General features: G+C 37.8%; 1 pseudogene; it reads left to right on the top strand.

Annotated features, from left to right (window-relative positions):
- The first annotated feature begins 551 nt into the window (after positions 1–551).
- Positions 552–1,644, top strand: LOC129669864 (60S ribosomal protein L3-like; annotated as a pseudogene).
- Positions 1,645–22,378: the final 20,734 nt, after the last annotated feature.

Genomic DNA, 22,378 nt, shown 5'->3' with positions numbered 1-22,378 from the left:
AAATCTCGACTAATTCCAAAAATTGTTAAACAAGACATAAAAACAACCGTGGGTGCCTTTTATTGTGTCACTGAAAATGTAATATGCAAAACAATGAGCTATTCAGTGTCAAAAAATAATAAAATAATATTGTAAAGCTTGAATGAACTGGGTAACCATTTTCGCAAGTGAAATCTTCCAGGCCCATAATGCTCATATTTCATGATCTCACTCACACATATTATTGAATAAAAAAATCAACGATAAAATCAGACACACAAAGTAATGATTATCAAGAATTGTAATTATAAGTAATGAAATATTATTTTTCATTTTCCTTTTATTTTGTTCCCAGTATCTTCAACAGTATTAAAATGAAGAATTTAATAAAATAGAGACAGATATTTATAAATTGCTAATATGTAATATTGATAAATATGTTTTCACATTTGGTTTATTTAAATGATGAATTTCTATTTCAGATCAAAATGCAGATTACACTCAGAAATATAAATTTAAATATAAGGTTTAAATAATAAAACCTAGCTCTATCAGCAGCCTGTGATGGAGAAATGTCTCACAGAAAATTCTCTGTTCCCAGGCATGGGTCATTGGGCTTCTTGCCTCAGAAGTGCAGCCGTCCACATTCAGAAAGTGAAGTGCTTCTCCAAGGATGGCCCTTCCAAGCCTGTTCACCTCACAGCCTTTCTAAGCTACAAGGTGGGAAGTTGACAGGCCAGGATCTGAAGTGATCAAGAAAGAAGTCTTGGAGGCTGTAATCATTGTTAAAACTCCATTGTGGGCATTGTGGGGTACGTAGAAACCTCAAGAGGCCTCCTAACCTTCAAGACAGCATTTGCTGAGCATATCAGTGGTGAACATAAAAAGAATTAGCACAAATCTAAGAAGGCATTCACCAAATACTGTAAGAAATGGCAGGACTACATGGGGAAGAATTAGCTGGGGAAGGACTTCAACAGTATGAAGAAGTACTGCCAAGTTATCTACATAATTACCCACACTCAGATGCCTCTGCTTCCTCGGTGCCAGAAGAAGACGCACTTGATGGGAATCAGATGAACCGGGGTACTGTGGTTCAGATGAAAGTCTGGGCATGAGAGAAAATGGAGCAGCAGATTCCTGTAAACCATGTAGTTTACAGGAGTAAACAAAGGAGTGACCAGTTGGCTTACCATGAAACTGCCTCACAAGACCCATCAAGGGCTGCACAAAGTTGCCTGTATTGTAGCCTAGCACCCTGCCCATGTGGCCTTCTCTGTGTCAAGAGCTGTGCAGAAAGGCTATCATTATTGAACAGTTTAACGAGAAGATTTACAAGGTTGGTCAAGCTACCTAATCAAAGATGGTAAACTGATCAGGAACAATGCATCTAAGACTGACGTGTCTGACAAAAGTATGGGTGGCTTTGTCCATGACAGTAAATTAACCAATGACTTTGTCATGCTCAAAGCCTGTGTGATGGGAACCAAGAAGCATAAGTCCTTGCTAGTGCAGACCAAATGGCGAGCTCTGGACAAAATTGACCTGAAATTCATCAACACCGCCTCCAAGTTTGGCCTTGGTCATTTCCAGACTATGGAGGAGAAGAAAACACTCATGGGTCCACTCACGAAAGACCACTTTGCCAAGAAGGAAGATGCTTAATCCCAGAAGCAATTTGTACAGCTGATAGCATCTCAATAAAAACTTTTACAGTGAAAAAATAATAGAAATTATTCTACAATTTATTAATACTCAATAGTAGAAGTCAATCTAATCAGAATTGTGGTAGAAGGAACTTTGAGATAGTACTATACTTTAAATCAAATGAGAGATTACTCTCAGTGTTAATATTTGTATACTATTAAGATAATAACATAAAAATGACTTTATTATACTTCTTGTCCAGGTAGATAGTACTTACTAACACACACACACACGCGCACACACACACACACACACACACACACAGTTTTCTCCAGCACGTTTAGAAAGAGCAATTTTATCACAGATAATATCAAATACTACCTTATGTCTTACCTCAAAATGTTTTACATGTTTGTGCCTACTATTCCATAACTGTTAACATAATATGAATGAAGTCCTAGAAAGCTCTAAATATTGAGGAAATCTTCATAAATCATAGATACGTGATTTTTCCGTCCCACTCTACTCATTACTCAGATCTCCAAAATTGTGGTATTTTTCTTTTTACCAGAATAAACATTAAATTCATTACTGCTTCATTAATAGATTTGTATGAAGTATTTGGGGAATCAGAATGTACTTGAAATACATAATATGTGTCCGTAATAGATTTCGAAATACATTTTAAAGAAGTTTTCACTCATTATTGACTATCATAATAGCAATTATATGAACTAAAGTCTGCAGTATGAAAATAAACAATGAAGATTCCAATTTAAAAGCAAGTTGCTCTTACTGTACTGCAGCCAACAAATTGCAAGGCAAGTTTTCTACCCCTGATTATTTTGATTATAAATATATTTGCCTTATGGACCATCTTCTTACCTCGTTTTCTGAAATGAACCTTACCTTATAGTTTGTCATCCAGACTGTATACATATTCAGACAGACTCAGCTACCTTTACAAATATTTTTAACAGTACTAAAAATACTGAATACAAGATAACCCAGAATTTACTATTACCCAGTGTTAACAAATGTCTCTGGTGTCACTTTTGTTTCAGACTAAACAAAATGTCAGAACCTCTGAAAATAACCTTTGTTCAAGCTGCTCCTACTTCCCCAATTCCCTTCCATGATGCACCAGACGTTATGAAATGAGTATAAGCCAATCTCTGGTGCATCTTCCTATGGGTTAGTTTTTTTTAATATGTATTTTTGTGTTCATAATTTAAAGAGTAATATATGTATGTATATATATATATTAAAAATTGTTATTAATCATATAAAGTATGTCCTGGAATTCTGCCTTTCATATATGCACTTATCACCTAAGTTTAATTGTTATTGGAAAATCTCACTTTCTTGAATAAACTTTATGAGGGTTTTTTTTTTATTCCTGTTTAAGTGGCTCATATACTCACCTCTTAATTAATTAGAGGATTATTTTAAATCTGGTGTGTGGGTTTTTGCTTTGTTTTAGGCCTGGACTTTGAAAATTATGAAATATTTACTTTACTTGATTCCATGTGAAAACTGTCCTCCCTACTTTATATTTAGGGCTCAGGTAAGGCACTGCTATCTCTGAAGGTGTCCATACTCAATGATTTGTTCTTTCCAGAAATAGATACTCTTTTTTCATATTTGCATTTTTATATTCAGAATCTTTATTTCTAGTTCCATTTATCTGAGACCTTTGGCTTAGCTCCTTTTTAGACTCCTTTCTGCCTTATGTAGGTGTGAGACATTATATCTGCTTGTCCTCTCTCTCCAAACTCCTATACTATGAGACTTTACCAAATTTTCATATTACTTTTAACAGCATAGGCTGTGTCCTCACTATGACTCCATATAACCATTAAATTTCTGCCTGAGAAAGTTCAGAAAGATAATGGACTATTTGTTCTAGCCAACACATGATGACAGGCACCAGATTCCAATTTCTCAGTGCATTTACTAAAAAGTTTTTACAACTGTGATGAAATACCTCTTGCAACTCAAAGGCATATCTCTCAAATATTTGAGAGCTTTTTCTTTGAACCATAATCATCAAGACTTCCAGTCTCCTTGGGAAGATAGAATCCAAGCTTTGTAAACTACAAGCTAGCAGACACAGCTAGCCTAAATCACACTTACACTGACCAGACCATTATATTTTATCCCCTTCTCCTTTCAACCATGCCTCCAAACTTTTTATCTCATTTTCACTTTAAGATGTTCTGTTATGGTACACATGCCGTTTGAGCTGTTTATTGTCAGTAGTTACAGAATAAAATGTTTTCAACATTTATAACTAATTTCTGCCTATCTGCATTTTTCACACGGGGAAATACTGAACACATTTGCTTATATTCTTGCAATGGATACATTATTTTTTCTCATCAGAAAACTGTTACAGGCTTGTTTGGGCAAGCCTCAGCAATGGTGACCCTAAAGTCTGTGCTGACTTCACCAGAGTCTCATCTGTTATGCTGGTTCATGAATAAGAGGGAGCAGGGGAATTCAGCACTTCCTCCAATCAGATTCCTTTCTTACCCATGTTACTGCAGCTATGATCCCAAATGTATGTGCATTCATTTTTACTGCAGTGCTGGTGTTGAACTCAGGACGTGATAGAAAAGGTCTCTACCAGTCAGCTATATTCACAGACCTTGATTTGATACCATGTAGTTCAGACTGGCCTTGAATTGACGATGTAGCCATCAATAGCCTCAAAGTTGTGAAACAAATTTTGGGAATAGAGGCATGTGCCAATGCACCTGATGTGAGCTGCATAAAACCATTCCCGTAAAGACGTGTGTGTGTGTGTGTGTGTTTGCACATGTTTATAAGGAGAAACACACCTTGTTTACAATTAGACATTTTAAACACCATCATCTAAGTCCAGTATGCTAGTACTATAGGTAAAAGTCTAATGTCTTAAATTTGATCACCTTAACCCTGAAACCATTATATATATATAAATATATATATATATATAGATAGATAGATAGATAGATAGATAGATAGATAGATAGATAGATAGATAATTTATTGGAATGATTTATAGACTGCATTTCAACTAATCTAACAATGACAAGCTGTGAATGGAAAGTCCACGAACCTAGTAGTTGCTCAGTCCCACAAGACTGGGCATTTCAGCTAGTCTTCTGTATAAGTTGGAATCCCAAAGATGTAGGCTCCAATGAACATTTACATTTTCCTCAAGTTCACATTTTGAAAATAGTTTTAAATATAGGAAAGAATTTGTTCAAATAATTCATATTTAGACATGAGTGAAAAAAATTGCTGATAGAAACTGAAGAAAAATCTTGTGAAACATTGGTGGTGATATACAACAAAGGAATAACATTATAGATGCAGATTGAGTTCCATCTTTCTTTCCTTCATAGCAAATAACAATTTAAGGTCTTTATTAAAACCACAGGATCCAGGAGTTACATTTATGACATAGTCCCTGACTAAAAAGTGTAATGTATTCCAAAGAATGCAGCAAAGCACAGTCTTTAATGCACAGTTCACAAATTAAAAGCTATTGTAAAGTAATCAAGAAAACATGGATTGTTGTTCTAGTTTTGATTTTTTGTTGTTTTTGTTTGTTTTGATTTCCACTTATTTTGGACTTTCTTGCCTCAGGACATGTCTCTCATTGGAAGAATGTGTTCTCTCATTAATGTTAATAGCTATGAAATAAATATCAGATACCTGCTAGAAATATAAAACATTAATAAAACCAGAGTATAATAATAACAACCAATCATGCAGATATAATATGAATGACCCAAATTCTACAATTATTCAGATTATTACTTGACTGTACTTGCAGCCACCTACACATTTATTTTATAAGTTATTTCAGTCTCCAATAGAAGATTACCTGTAAAGAATTGTAACAATAACACAACAAAAATCCAGAACACAGAAAAGGAAGTCAGACATTTATCAGGCTAGAATAGTGTCTCATTTTCAATTTTTTTAAATTGTTATTATTTTATTTTTCTCAAGGGAATATAACCATACATGTGATATAAAAATTTCTCATCACAGATTTCTAATTAGAATTCACACAAACAGGACTTCTATACTCACAACTACATTTATAAAGTTCCAGAATTTTGTTTAATTTATCATATCTTAATATATGGTATTATAATATGCAAAACATATTTGAGCATATTTTAAAACAATAGATTCTTTAACTGTATAAAATCTTTGCCTGTGTTTATATTCTACTTCATTAAGGTTTTTTTATATAGATATTTTAAACGTTATTATAACTGTAGTGGAATTTTAGTTCTTTATTTCAGGTACCACTTCCACTTAACCTAGTATACTATAGTGTCCTATATTAAGTAGTTTATAAGCAAAAATGGATATTATTTCAGTCAAGTTTAAAAGTCAATAGTTTATAGACAATTACAAAAAAAATTGAAAAAAAAATCTGAGCTGAAAAGCAGTTGACAGTTTATAATTTTATTGTAATTTATTAAAGTAAATACTTCCATTAGTAAAATGTCAAGTCCACTAGTCCCTTTTAGTGACATTTAGCAACATTATTTTACTCATTTATAAATTCAGACACAAACCAGTCAAAGTCAACAAAATGGCAATTACACATGCAAATCACTACACTGTTCTTGCCAATGTGATGTGTAAATGTCTACAGCCACTACATTAAATGGCTGGAAAATATTGCTTAGTATTTTTCTCTGAAACATCTTTAGTTAGTAGTTATTTGATTGAAATTGAAAACTTATTTTCAAAGTAAAGTGAATTTACTGGTGTTTGATTGAATTACACTTTTCTTCACTGAGCAAATTTAGGTATGTGATTGGCTTCCAATGGCCAGAAAGCATTCACTATTTGCATGTAGCCCATGGTACAACCAGGTGACTGATAAAATACTTATTTTTAATTTAAAGTTTCTTGATAGATTGAAAAAAGAAAATGAGAGTCTAGGTCTGTTTTGACATTATTGCTTTGTATTTATTCACAATTATCAAGGAACAGTAGTATTGATTTTTAGATAAATGGTAGGAAAATACTTCTAAGCAATTCATATTGCCTAACTTCTATTTACAAAGGCATCTTAATATCTAGAATGAATAACTTTCTGATAAAAAATGTATTGCATTCTTCATCAATTTATGAGGTAAAGGATGAAATAATTTTTTCATATATATTTTTAATTTATTATTATTATTATTATTATTATTATTATTATTTATTACAATTTATTCACTTTGTGTCCTGACTGTAGCTTCCTCCCTCATCTCCTCCTGGTCTCATGGGCCCTCCTTCTTTCACCCTTATATCCCTCCTCTAGTTCACTGATAGGGGAGGTCCTCCTCCCCTACTATCTGACCTAGCCCATCAGTTCTCATTAGGACCATCTGGATCATCTTTCTCTGTGGTCTAGTAAGGCCACCTCATCAGGAAGAGATGACAGTCATTACCCCTGCTCCCCTTGCAAACCCACATGGAGACTGAGCTACCCATGGGCTCCATCTTAGTGGGGGGTATAGGTCCTCGCCATGCATGGTTCTTGATTGATTCATCAGTCTCTGCCAGATCCCCTGAGGCCAGATTTTTTTTTTCTTTCTTGGTCTCCTTGTAGAGCTCCTGTCCCTTACAGGTCTGTCTTTGATAAGATTCCCTGCACTCTGCCCAAAGTTTGGCTATGACTCTCAGCATCTGCTTTGATACCCTGATGGGTTGAGTCTTTCAGAGGCCTCCTGTGGGTAGCTATTGTCCTGTTCCCTGTCTTTTCCTACTTCTGATGTCTATCCTGTTTGACCTTCTGAATGAGGATTAAGCCTCATGCCTAGTGTTCTCCTTGTTGCTTACCTGCTTTAAGACTATAAATTGAACATATTTATTCTAGATTATTTAGCTAATATCCACTCATAAGTAAGCATATATCATGTGTGTCTTTCTGAATCTGTTACTTCACTCAGAATGATCTTTTCTAGTTTCCACCATTTGCCTGCAAATTTCACAATTTCCTTGTTTTTGATAGATTTCATTGTGTAAATGTACCACAGTTTCTGTACCCATTCTTCATTTGAGGGACATCTAGGTCGTTCCTAGATTTTTGCTATTATGAATGAAGCTGAAGCGGCTGTGAACAAAGCTGAGCAAATATCCTTGTTTTATGGTTGAGAATCTTTCAGATATATGCCTATGAAGTGTATAGCTGGGTCTTGAGGTAGCACTATTTCCAGTTTTCTGAGAAAGCACCAGATTGATTTCCAAAGTGGTGGATGGAAGAGGGTTCCCTTTTCTCCATATCCTCTCCAGTATGTGTTGTCACTTGAATTTTTGATCTTAGCCATTCTGATGCTGTGAGGTGGAATCTGAGAGTCGTTTTGATTTGTATTTCCCTGATGACTAAGGACGTTGAGCATTTCTTTAAGTGGTTCTCTGCCATTCAAAATTCTTCTGTTGAAAATTATCTGTTTAGCTCTGTACCCCATTTTTAATTGGATTATTTGGTTTGTTAGGTGTTCAATTTGAGTTTGTTATATTTTCCGGATATTATCCCACCATCAGATGTAGGTTTGGTAAAGATCTTTTCCCAGTGTATAGGATATCATTTTGTTCTGTTAACTGTTTGCTTTGCTTTAGAGAGATTTTCAATTCCATGAGGTCCCATTCATTGATTTTTCATCTTAGAACCTGTGCTGTTGATTTCTGTTAAGGAAGTTGCTTCCTATGCCAATGATTTCCCACATTTTCTTCTAAACAAATTTAGAGTGTATGGTTTTATGTTGAGAACTTTGATATACTTGGACTTTACTTTTGCCTACACTGCTCTTTTTTTTTTTTAATTTTAGAAAGAAATTTATTTTTAACACTGTATTTTTATTGTTTATTATTATTCGTTACATTTTATTAACTCTGTATCCCCGCTGTATCTCGCTCCCTTATTACCTCCCAATCCCACCCTCCCTCCCTCAGCTTCTCCCTGCCCCTTTCCAAGTCCACAGATTGGGGAGGACCTCCTCCCCTTTCATCTGGCCCTGTTTTATCAGGTATCTTCAGGGCTGGCTGCGAAGTCCTCCTCTGTGGCCTAGCAGGACTGCTCCTCCCTTGGGGGGTTTGGAGGTCAAAGAGCTTGCCATTGAGTTCCTGTCAGAGAAAGTCCCTGTTCCCCTTATTATGGGAAAGCAATTGGTTATTGAGCTACCATGAGCATTGTCCGAGTAAAGGTTCTAGGTTATATCTATACATGGTCCTTGGTTGGAGAAACAGTTTCAGAAAAGACCCAAGTGCCCAGATATATATGGTCCTTGTGGGGCTCCCATCCTTTCCCTGTCATACTAACTCCCCTTCTGCCGAACATTTGGTTATGAGTCTTAGTATCTGTTTTGAAACGCTGCTTGGTAGGGTCTTTCAGATGCCTTCTGTGGTAGACTCCTGTCATACGTCCAATGCACATCTCATTTGTCTTTCTAACTGAGCACTGATCATCTTACCTCATGTCTGCTTTCTTGCCTACACTGCTCTTAGGTAGCTCTCATTCTTTTCTGTTCTTATAAGAGTTTGGCATATCCTTTCTCTGACTCATCCTGTCAAATCTTTCTATAATTTGTCACTTTGTCTGCTCCTCCATTAGACATTATTTTTTGGGAATTAAAGGTGTGTACCTGAGGCGTGTTTGTATTCTAGCCAGAGGAATTAATGGTTCGTATTCTAGCCAGTGTACCACATTGCTGAATTAAAATTTCTTTACAAATAACTATGTGTTTTTGATTTATTGTCAATTAATGTATGTATGTTTGTGAATGAGTGCATGTACATAAGAGGTAATCATTTATTTCTTCCACACTTATACTCATTCCCAGTTAATCTTTTAATCACTAGTATTACCTCTTTCTTTTTTATTATAAGCATTCTGCTATACTTCCAATTATATTTTTAATTGGGATTTGGTATACTATATCTCCATATCACCTTTTAAACAACCTTCCATTTTTGTAAGCTTTCCTCCGCCTCTACTTTTTTCCATACTCCTTTACCTTAAACCTTTCTTCCCCAAGTATTTCACTGCTTTACCTTCATCAAATTATATTTTAATTAAATTTTTATTTTTTATTAATTACAGTTTATTTATTTTGTATCCCAGCTGTAGCCCCTTCCCTCATTGCCTCCCAATCCCACCCTCCCTGCCCTTCTCTAAGTCCATTGATAGGGGAAATCTTCCTCCTCTTCCATCTGACCCTAGTTTATCACGTCTCTTCAGGACTTACTGCAGTGTTCTCCTCTATGGACTAGCAAGGCTGCTCCTCCCTCTGGGGTGGCGGGTCAAAGAGCCCTCCACTGATTTCATGTCAGAGACAGTCCCTGTTCCCCTTGCTAAGGCAACCCACTTGGATGCTGTGCTGCAGTGGGCTACGTCTGAGCAGGGGTTCTAGGTTATATCCAAACAACAGGGGTTCTAGGTTATATCCAATCATGGTCCTTGGTTGGAGAATCAATCTCAGAAAAACCCCTGAGCCCAGATATATTTGGGCCTTGTGTTACTCTCATCTTCTTCGGGTCATGAAATTTGCAGGCAAATGGTGGGATCTAGAAAAGATCATCTTGAGGGAGGTATCCCAGAAGCAGAAAGACACACATGGTATATACTCACTTATAAGTGGATACTAGACCTATAAGATAGGATAAACATACTAAAATCTGGACACCTATAGAAGCTAAACAAGAAGGAGGACCTAGGGTAGGATGATCAATCCTTACTTAGAAAGACAGATCAGATGAACATTGGAAGTAGGAAAAAACAAGAAACAGGATAAGAGCTTACAATACAGGGCCTCTGAAAGACTATACCTAGCAGTATACCTAGCAGTGTATCAAAGCATATATCAGTGTATCAAAGTGTATCAAAGATGCTGAGACTCATAACTAAACCTTGGGTAGAGTGCAGAGAAATATATGAAAGAAGGGGGAGTTAGTTAGGCCTGGAAAGGACAGGAGCTCCACAAGGACCAAATATATCTGGGTACAGGGGTCTTTTCTGAGACTGATTCTCCAACCAAGAATCATCAAACTATTTTTATTTTTTGTGTTTATATTGTTGTAACATTGAGAATATACTGTCAGAATCATGCCATTGCTATCTTACAGCATTTCAGAAATAAAAGCAGAACCATTTAAGAAAATATGCTTCAGTGCTCCCTGTCAGAAGTCTTGGCACCTCAGGAGAAGGACTTCTTGAGATATTTCACTGTTTATGGGAAGAGAATAGCTATCCTGGAGATATAGGTTTCAAGGATGCAGCATCTCTGGGAAGTTCCCTGTGTTCAAATTTTCTTGTTCTGTTGCTCTCCTTGTAGAGTTCCTGTCCTCTCCAGCTCTTACTATTTCCCACTTCTTACATAAAGAAGGAGAGGAGGACCTCCCCTATCAGTGGACTTGGGGAGGGGCATGCATGCAGAAAGGGGGGGGAGGGTGGGACCGGGAGGGGAGGAGGGAGGGACTTATGGGGGGATACAAAATGAATAAAGTGTAATTAATAAAAGTTTAAAAAAATAAGAAACTTTTTCTAAAATATATCTAAAAATAAATTTTTATACTGCCTTAAATAACCTATGGCAATTAGAAAAAGGGCATAAATCATAAAACCCCATAGAAAATGAATTTGTGTTTTCTTGTTTCAACATAGCAGAGTATTAATGAAATCTCAAAAGTTTTCTTTTTATGAAGTCCCATGAAAATTCATAGATTACCTGTCCATGAAACTAGCCTGAAGGATAATTCTTTTAAATATCTTATCATTTAAGGTAAGAAATTTTCTGGGATACAGCCTATGCATATATTGTTCCGTGTTATATATTTCAATATGTACTCATGTGTTAATCATCATTATGATGAAGACAGACCCAATCATTTAATTTTAAATTTATAACCTCCCGAGGAGGGGCCAAGATGGCGGCACCGGGAGAACACCTTGTCTGAGAAGCGGGACAACACACTCTGTGCAGCGACCAGGAGACTGAACTCTGGGCCCTAAAACAACAGCGATCAATCGTGTTTCCCAGGTGAGGGGAGGCTCCCACGGCGTGGGAAGCGGTCGGGTCCACTCTCGGATGCCCAGCTAGAACCCGGAAGAGAACCCGGCAACGCGGGCTTTGGGTCTCCAGGCTGGTGCCACAAGCCTGCTTGTCATGATCAATTTCTCAGGCTGATTGGTAGGCACAAGGGGGCCTAAGGCTGGGAGTCCCAGTCGCAAAAAAACCCCATGGGGAAGGAAAGTTGCCAGACAGCTCAAGGGTCGCCCAGTCTTTCCCTGGAAGGTCTCTCCAACCACGGCAGGTACCTGCCGCCATCATAATTGAGCTCCTGCACTTCGCACTGATTGCAGCTGCGCGCCCAGCTCAAAATCCCTACTCCCCCTTCCGGGGAGGCAGGAGGTGTCCAGCAGAATCTGCCACAGACCACATTGTCTGTACCGCAACCCGAGATCGGGGCTGAGAAAACCCAATCCTTTCCAGCACTCCGCCAAACGCCACCATCACCCTGCCACAGCGGAGCAGAAGGATAAAGAGGCTCACAGTGGCTTCACAGTGCCGGAACTCCAGTGCTGCCAGCCGCTCCTAGCAAACAAACTACAGCTCGGGATCTGGGACTGTGGTCATTCTACACGTCCTGAGATTATCCTGGGTCCAGCGCAATAAGGTCTAGCAGCAAGTTCTATCACTGGCGGTCCCCAATGTATACCTTCTTTTCAGCACCTCATGGAACCTTCTCCAAAATAGACCATATAGTTGGTCATAAAGAAAGCCTCAACAGATACAAAAAGATTGAAATAATCCCTTGTATTCTATCGGACCACCATGGACTTAAGCTGGACCTCAACAACAACAGAAATAACAAACAGCCTACACGCACATGGAAACTGAACAACTTAATACTCAATGACAGCTGGGTTAAGGAAGAAATAAAGAAAGAAATTAAAGACTTCCTAGAATTCAATGAAAATGAAGGCACAACATACCTAAATTTGTGGGACACATTGAAAGCAGTGCTCAGGGGAAAATTTATAGCACTAAGTGCCTACAAGAAGAAATCCGTAACATCACATACAAACAAATTAATGGCCCAACTGAAAACCCTAGAAAAAAAGAAGCAGATACAGCCAAAAGGAGCAGAAGGCTGGAAATAATCAAACTCAGGGCTGAAATCAATCAATTAGAAACAAATAAAACTATTCAAAGAATCAATGAAACAAAAAGCTGGTTCTTTGAGAAAATCAACAAGATAGACAAACCCTTAGCCAAACTAATTAAAAAGCAGAGAGAATCTATCCAAATCAACAAAATCAGAGATGAAAAGGGTGACATAACTACAGACACAGAGGAAATTCAAACAATCATTAGGTCATACAACAAAAGCCTATATGCCAAAAAATTTGAAAATCTAAATGAAATGGACAATTTTCTTGATAGATTCCATCTTCCAACATTAAGTCAAGATCAGGTAGAAAGACTGAAGAGCCCTATATCCCCCAAGGAAATTGAAGCAGTCATTCACAGTCTCCCCTGTAAAAAAAAAAGCCCTGGGACAGATGGTTTCAGCGTGGAATTCTACCAGACTTTCAAAGAAGTGCTCACACCAATTCTCCTGAAACTATTCCACAAAATAGAAACAGAAGGTACATTACCAAACTCATTCTATGAAGCAACAGTCACCCTGATACCTAAACCACACAAAGACCCAACAAAAAAAGAGAACTTCAGACCTATCTCTCTTATGAACATTGACGCAAAAATACTCAATAAAATACTTGCAAACCGAATCCAAGAACACATCAAAGATATCATCCACCACGACCAAGTAGGCTTCATCCCAGGCATGCAAGGGTGGTTCAACATACGGATATCCATCAATGTAATCCACCACATAAACAAACTGAAGGAGAAAAACCATATGATCATCTCCTTAGATGCCGAAAAAGCATTTAACAAAGTCCAACACCCATTCATGTTTAAAGTCTTGGAGAGATCAGGAATACAAGGCACATATCTAAACATAGTAAAGGCAATATACAGCAAGCCTATAGCCAACATCAAACTCAATGGGGAGAAACTTAAATCAATCCCACTGAAATCAGGGACAAGACAAGGCTGCCCACTCTCTCCCTACCTCTTCAACATAGTACTTGAAGTCCTAGCCAGAGCAATAAGACAACTAAAGGAGATCAAGGGGATACAAATCAGAAAGGAAGAGGTCAAAGTGTCACTATTTGCAGATGATATGATAGTATATATGAGCGACCCCAAGAATTCAACCAGAGAACTCCTCCAGTTGATAAACACCTTCAGCAAAGTGGCAGGATACAAAATCAACTCAGAAAATCAGGAGCCCTCCTGTATTCCAAAGACAAAATGGCCGAGAAAGAAATTAGGGAAACAACACCCTTCACAATAGCCACTAACCACATAAAGTACCTTGGGGTGACACTAACCAAGCAAGTGAAAGACCTGTTTGAGAAAAACTTCAAGTCTCTGAAGAAAGAAATTGAAGAAGATCTCAGAAGATGGAAAGATCTCCCGTGCTCATGTATTGGTAGGATTAACATTGTGAAAATGGCCATCCTGCCAAAAGCAATCTACAGATTCAATGCAATTCCCATCAAAATACCAACTCAATTCTTTACAGACCTTGAAAAAAAGATTCTCTGCTTCATATGGAGAAACAAAAAACCCAGAATCTCCAAACGATCCTGTACAACAACAGATCATGTGGAGGTATCTCCATCCCTGATCTCAAGTTGTACTACAGAGCAATAGTAATAAAAACTGCATGGTATTGGCATAAAAACAGAAAGGAGGATCAATGGAACCGCATAGAAGACCCAGAAATAAACCCACACACCTATGAATACTCGATTTTTGACAAAGAAGCCAAAACCATTCAATGGAAAAAAGACAGCATCTTCAACAAATGGTGCTGGTCCAACTGGATGTCCACATGCAGAAAAATGAAAATAGATCTATATTTATCACCCTGCACAAAACTAAAGTCCAAGTGGATCAAAGACCTCAACATAAAACCAGATACTCTAAATCTGTTAGAAGAAAAAGTGGGGAACAGCCTAGAACTCATTGGCACAGGAGACAACTTCCTGAACAGAACACCAACAGCACAGGCTCTAAGAGCAACAATCAATAAATGGGACCTCATGAAACTGAAAAGCTTCTGTAAAGCAAAGGACACTGTCATCAAAACAAAACGACTGCCTACAGATTGGGAAAGAATCTTCACTAACCCTTTATATGACAAAGGACTAATATCAAGTATATACAAAGAACTAAAGAAGCTGAAAAGCAGCAAACCAAGTAATCCAATTAAAAAATGGGGAACAGAGCTAAACAGAGAATTCTCGACAGAGGAATATCGAATGGCAGAGAAACACTTAAAGAAATGCTCATCCTCATTAGCCATCAGGGAAATGCAAATCAAAAAGACCCTGAGATATCACCTTACACCCTTCAGAATGGCCAAAATGAAAAACTCAAGGGACAACACATGCTGGAGAGGTTGTGGAGAAAGGGGAACCCTTCTCCACTGCTGGTGGAAATGTAAACTGGTACAACAACTCTGGAAATCGATTTGACACTTTCTAAGACAATTAGGAATAATGCTTCCTCAAGACCCAGCTATACCACTGCTAGGTATATACCCAAAGTTTGCTCAAGTACACAAAAGGGATATTTGCTCAACCATGTTTATAGCAGCTTTATTTGTAATAGCCAGAACCTGGAAACAACCCAGATGTCCATCAACGGAGGAATGGGTACAGAAATTGTGGTATTTTTACACAATGGAGTACTACTCAGCAATCAAAAAAGAGGAAATCATGAAATTTGCAGGCAAATGGTGGGATCTAGAAAAGATCATCCTGAATGAAATATCCCAGAAGGAGAAAGACAAACACGGTATATACTCACTTATATAGACCTATAAGATATGATAAACATAATTAAATCTATACACCTAAAAAAGATAATCAAGAGAGTGGACATGGGGTAAGATTACCAATCCTCGTTTTGAAAGACAGATGGGATGCGCAGTGAACATTGACAGGAGTCTACTGAGCGCATTTGAAAAACTCTAACTAGCAGTGTTTTCAAAGCAAAGACTCATGACCAAACCTTTGGCAGAGTACAGGGAATCATAAGAAAGAAGGAGAAAACTTCCTGAACAGAACACCAACAGCACAGGCTCTAAGAGCAACAATCAATAAATGGGACCTCATGAAATTGAAAAGCTTCTGTAAAGCAAAGGACACCGTCATCAAAACAAAGCGACTGCCTACAGATTGGGAAAGAATCATCACCAACCCTCTATCTGACAGAGGACTCATATCCAATATATATAAAGAACTAAACAAGCTGAAAAGCAACAAACCAAGTAATCCACTTAAAAAATGGGGAACAGAGCTAAAGAGAGAATTCTCTGCAGAGGAATATCGAATGGCAGAGAAGCACTTAAAGAAATGCTCAACCTCATTAGCCATTAGGGAAATGCAAATCAAAACAACCCTGAGATTTCACCTTACACCCATCAGAATGGCCAAGATGAAAATCTCAAGGGACAACACATGCTGGAGAGGTTGTGGAGAAAGGGGAACGCTTCTCCACTGCTGGTGGGAATGTAAACTGGTACAACCACTCTGGAAATCAATCTGGCGCTTTCTCAGACAACTAGGAATAGCGCTTCCTCAAGATCCAGCCATACCACTCCTAGGCATATACCCAAAAGAGGCGCAAGTACACAACAAGGACATTTGTTCAACCATGTTTGTAGCAGCTTTATTTGTAATAGCCAGAAGCTGGAAACAACCCAGATGCCCCTCCACTGAAGAATGGATGCAGAAACTGTGGTACATCTATACAATGGAGTATTACTCAGCAATGAAAAATAAGGAAATCATGAAATTTGCAGGTAAATGGTGGGACCTGGAAAGGATCATCCTGAGTGAGTTGACCCAGAAGCAAAAAGACACTCACGGTATATACTCACTCATATAAACATACAATATAGAATAAACCCACTAAAAGCTGTACATCTAAACAAACTAAGCAAAAGAGAGGACCCTAACTAAAATGTTCAATCCCCATCCTGAAAGGCAAAGAGGATGTACATCAGAAGAAAACGAAAATAGGAAACAACCTCGGAACCCGCTACAGAGGGCCTCTGAAAGCCAGAAGAAAACAGGAAACCACCTTGAAACCTGCCACAGAGGGCCTCTAAAGCTTCTGCAGTATAGACTGTCAAAGCAGATGCTGAGCCTGATGGCCAACTGATGGGCAGAGTGAATGGAATTTTATGTAAGAAGTGGGAAATAGTAAGAGCTGGAGGGAACGGGAACTCCACAAGCAGAGCAACAGAACAAGATAATTTGAACACAGGGAACTTCCCAGAGACTCCTACTCCAACCAAGGACTATTTGTGGAGATGACCTGGAACCCCTGCACAGGTGTAGCCCATGGCAGTTCAGTGTCCAAGTGGGTTACATAGTAATGGGAAGAGGGACTGCCTCTGACATAATCTGATTGGCCTGCTCTTTGATCACTTCCCCCTGGGGGGGAGCAGCCTTACCAGGCCACAGTAGAGGACAATGCAGCCACTTTTGATGAGAACTGATAGACTAAGATCAGAAAGAAGGAGAGGAGGACCTCCCCTATCAGTGGACTTGGGGAGTGGCATGCATGCAGAAAGGGGAGGGAGGGTGGGATTGGCAGGGGAGGAGGGAGGGGCTTATGGGGGGATACCAAATGAATAAAGTGTAATTAATAAAAAATAAATAAAAGATTTAAAAAAAAAAAAAAAAAAGAAAGAAGGGGAGTTAGTCTGATGAGGAAAGGATAGGAGCTCCACAAGGACCAAATATATCTGGGCACAGGGTCTTTTCTGAGACTGACATGCAATCAAGGACCATGTATGAATGTAACCTAGAACCTCTGCTCAGATGTAGGGTGTGGTAGCTCAGTAACCAATTGGTTTCCCATAGTAAGGGGAACAAGGACTATTTCTAACAGGAACTCAATGACTGGCTCTTTGGCCTCCCCACCCCCCAAGGGAGGAGCAGTCCTGTTAGGCCACTGAGGAGAGCTTTGCAGCCAGTCCTGAAGATACCTGATAAAACAGGATCAGATGAATGGGGAGAAGGTCCTCCCTATTAGTGGACTTGGCAAGGGGCACGGTGGAGATGAGGGAGGGAGGGAGGGACTGGGAGGAAATGAGGGATCAGGACACGGCTTTGATACAGAGTTAATAAAATGTAACTGATAAGAAAAAAATAAAATTAAAAAAAAAGAGTCCAAAAAAAAATTATAACCTCCCTTTCTTTCACTATTTCTTGACAAAGAATAATTGTTCTCCATCTCCAAAATTCTTTCAAAAATGTAAACTCCATTTTAGATAAGTGTTTCCTAAATATCAGTGTATCAGGCCTGGTCATGGAACTCATGAATTCATTTAGAAACTGGTACAAGTTAGTGTTAGATCTCAAGATCTTGAGGATTTGTTCACAGAAAGAAATTTTTATTTCCTGGCCCCTTCCTATTTCTAATTTACTTCACATTTATTAAATGAAATAATTTGTTTTGTCATGTTTTCATAATCATTTACTTTTGTCTTCTCTACAAGAGACCCAAAATAATAAGTCCTTTCAGTCTTGAATTGGACTTTCCCAAGCTTTGAATTACATTAGCTCTTTTTTTTTTAATTTCACTATAATTTTAGAAAATTGGAAAAGACAGCACCATCATGAGGTGGTCATATTTAATTAGGCATTTTGGGCTAGCATAATATATTAATAGAGACCGGGCATCTTAATAGCCATGTATTATTATTGGTTTTGGATAATAAAAGATTAGGACAAAGCTATCAAAATTTTCAGGTTCTGATGCTAGTTGTTTTTTGGATAATCAAAGAGATATGACCTTTGTTTTCTTTCCATAAGTGCCTTACTCTTATTAACAGGGTACCATTCACATAATATCACTACTTCCCAAAGACCTTACTATAAAACAGTATCATACCATAGTTTAAAATGTGACCTTTTGAAATAAAATTTGACTCATTGCTGACCATGAGACTCACCAATTTTTCCTATATACTCATAGTTCTTTATTTTTTTTTATTAATTACACTTAATTTACTTTGTATCACCCCTGTAGTTCCCTCCCTCCTCCCCTCCCAACCCCTCCCTTCCTGCTCCTTCTCCACGATTCCCCTCCCCAAGTCCACTGGTATAGGAAATCTTCTTTTCCTTCCTTCTGATCCTAGTCTGTTAGGTCTCATCAGGAGTGGTTGCATTGTCTTCCTCTACGGCCTGGTAAGGCTGTTCCCCACTCAGGGGCAGGTAATCAAAGAGCAGGCCAATCAGTTCATGTCAGAGACAGTCCCTCTTCCCATTAGTATGGAACCCACTTGAATACTGAACTGTCATGGGCTACATCTGTGCAGGGGTTCTAGGTTATCTCCATGCATGCTACTTGGTTGGAGTATCAGCCTCAGGGAAGACTCCTGTGTTCATATTTTTTGGTTCTGTTGTTCTTTTTGTGGAACTCCTGTCACCTCCAGGTCTTCCTAACTTCCACTTCTTTCATAAGATTCCCTGCACTCTGCTCAAAGGTTGGCCATGAGTCTCAGCATCTGCTTTGATAGTCTGCAGGACAGAGCCATTCAGAAACCCTTTGTAACAGGCTCCTAACTTGTTCCCTTTTTTCTCCTTCTTCTGAAGTCCATCCTTTTTGCCTTTCTGGATGGGGATTGAGCATTTTAGTCAGAGTTCTCCCTTTTGATTAATTTCTTTAGGTGTACAGATTTTAGTAGGTTTATCCTATATTATATGTCTATATGAGTGTGTATATACCCTGTGTGTCTTTCTGATTCTGGGATAGCTCACTCAAGATGATCTTTTCCAGTTCCCACAATTTGCCCCCGCAAATTTCATGATTTCCTTGTTTTTTTTTTTTTTTTTTTTTTTAATATTGTTGAGTAATATTCCGTTGTGTAAATGTACCACAATTTCTGTATCCATTCTTCAGTTGAGGGGCATCTTGGTTGTTTCCAGCTTCTGGCTATTACAAATAAAACTGCTACAAACATAGTTGAGCAAATATTCTTATTGTGTACTTGAGCCTCTTTTGGATATATGCCTAGAAGTGGTATGGCTGGATCTTGAGGGAGAGCTATTCCGAACTGTCTAAGAAAGTGCCAGATTGATTTCCAGAGTGGTTGTGCAGATTTACATTCCCACCAGCACTGCAGGAGTGTTCTCCTTTCTCCACAACCTCTCCAGCATGTGCTGTCATTTGAGTTTTTGATCTTAGCCATTCTGGTGGGTGTGAGGTAAAATCCCAGGGTTGTTTTGATTTGCATTTCCCTGATGACTAATGAGGTTGAGCATTTCTTTATGTGATACTTTGCCATTCAATATTCCTCTATCGAGAATTCTCTAGTTCTGTTTCCCATTTTTTAATTGGATTACTTAATTTTTTGCTTTTTAACTTCTTCAGTTCTTTATATATACTAGATATTAGCCCTCTGTCAGATATAGGGTTGGTGAAGATCCTTTCCCAATCTGTAGGTAGTCGTTTTGTTCTAATGACAGTGTCCTTTGCTTTACAGAAACTGTTCAGTTTCATGAGGTCCCATTTATTGATTATTGCTCTTAGAGCCTGTGATGTTGGTGTTCTGTTCAGGAAGTTATCTCCTGTGCCAGTGAGTTCCAGGCTCTTCCCCACTTTTTATTCTAATAGATTTAGTGTGTCTGGTTTTATATTGAGTACTTTATTTTTTAAACTTTTATTTTATTTGTAATTATGTGTGTGGGCATGTACAGGTACCCAAAGAGACAAGAAAATAGTGTAAGATACCCTAGAACTAGAGCCATGGGCAATTGTGAGCTGCCTAATATGGGTTCTTGCAACCAAACTGGGTTCCTTTACTTGAGCAATATGTGCTCTTAATAGCTGAGCCATTTCTCCAGCTCCAGTTCATTCATGTTTATTCCTGAGTAGTATTTCCTGTCATGCATGTAGTACAGTTTATTTATCTGTAAACTAGTGGGAAAATATCTGAAGTTTTTCGAGTTGTGGGTTATTATACAGGAAACTATGAACAGGTTTTATTTGGTCATAAGTTATTATTCATATAGGATGACTGTCAAAGGAGTGGCTACTATATCATACTCTAAGTATATATTCCATTTTATAATAATCCACTAAAACATTTATTACAGTTTCATGATTCTTTTGCATTACTACCAGCCATATACATTATTTTCTTGAGACACAAGAAATAAATATTTCAATTTTGAATTGGAATGAGTAAACAGGAAGATTTTCATTTGAATAATTAATTAAGTTGATTAAATATGACTCGAAGAACATTGAAATAAAATTATCAAGTAATAACAATATAATGTTTCTTTAAAACTAAAACTCATGGAAATAAAAAATGGTCTGAAACACATTTTAATAAAAATTGATTTACAGTTTCAGCTAAACTTTATAGGCCTAGAGAGCCAGGTTACACATTTTAAACACATTTAAAGGATTGAGTATAAAGCCTGTGGATTTGTAGGATTACAAATCATAAATTGAATTTATTAATAGCATACATGTAGGGGATACTTATGTGCATGATGTGTGTACATGTGTGTGACAGGGGTGGAAGCCAGTAGAAATCCTCAAGTCTGCATTGTGTGACTGAAAGGAAGATGATTCCTTTTTTTTCTGTGCATTTATCCATATTCTAGGCTAGTTTGACTCCTGTCAAACACTTCTGTCATTGCTTCCTATCACAGCATAGCTAGGATTGTAAATGCATGCTTTTGTACCTGGACTTACATGAGCTCTAGGAATTCAAATTGATGTCCTCATACTTGTGCAGCAAGTATCTTATCCACTGTCTTCTTCTCAGTCCATGTTTATTGACTAATAATAGCTGTCAGATAACTGTGTTATTTTATTTAAAAAATCTAGGAATTAACATCTTATGTTTTAATTAGTCACTAATCCCAACATTTATTTATTTATTTTTCTATCATGCCTAGGTAGTCATTGATTTTTTATTCTTTAGCCTATTCAAACTGTTACCACTGTGGTCTTTTTAGGGAAAATGAAAGTTCCAGCCATTTCTCTGTTTAAAAATATTTGCTAGATCCTAAATACAAAGTCTGAACTTTAATTACATGTTGAGTAAAATCTTTATTTAACAAATTTAAAAATTTCTACATTTTCTAGCATTTTTCTTAACACAGCTTTAATTAGAAGACAAGGAAAGGGGGAAAAGACTTAGCAGGTAAGAGTACTTCCTCTGTAATCATTAACAACTAAGTTTACATCCCCAGAACAAGAGTAAATAAACTAGGAATGGCTGCACCTTTCTATAACCTCAGCAGTGTAGGGTAGAGAGAGACAAATTGCTATGGTCAGACAGCCAGGGACTTAGACAAAATGTAGAGATTCTAGTCCTGTGAGAGAACCTACCATAAAGGATAAATTTGGAATTGATAGAGGAAGGCACCAATGTTCTCCTCTAGAGACTGTGTGTGTGTGTGTGTGTGTGTGTGTGTGTAAGTGCATGCATATGTGTGTGCATGTGTGTTTGTATGTGTGTGTTTGTGTATATGTAATCTAGACACACACATTTATACATCATACACACACACTACATGCACCACACACACACACACACACACACACACACACACACACACACACACACA

The sequence above is a fragment of the Psammomys obesus genome, unplaced genomic scaffold, assembly GCF_907164565.1.
Source record: "Psammomys obesus unplaced genomic scaffold, mPsaObe1.curated_primary_1811, whole genome shotgun sequence".
Lineage (NCBI taxonomy): Eukaryota > Metazoa > Chordata > Mammalia > Rodentia > Muridae > Psammomys > Psammomys obesus.
Note: the sequence above shows the minus strand (reverse complement) of the source record. Positions and strands in the feature narration are given on the sequence as shown.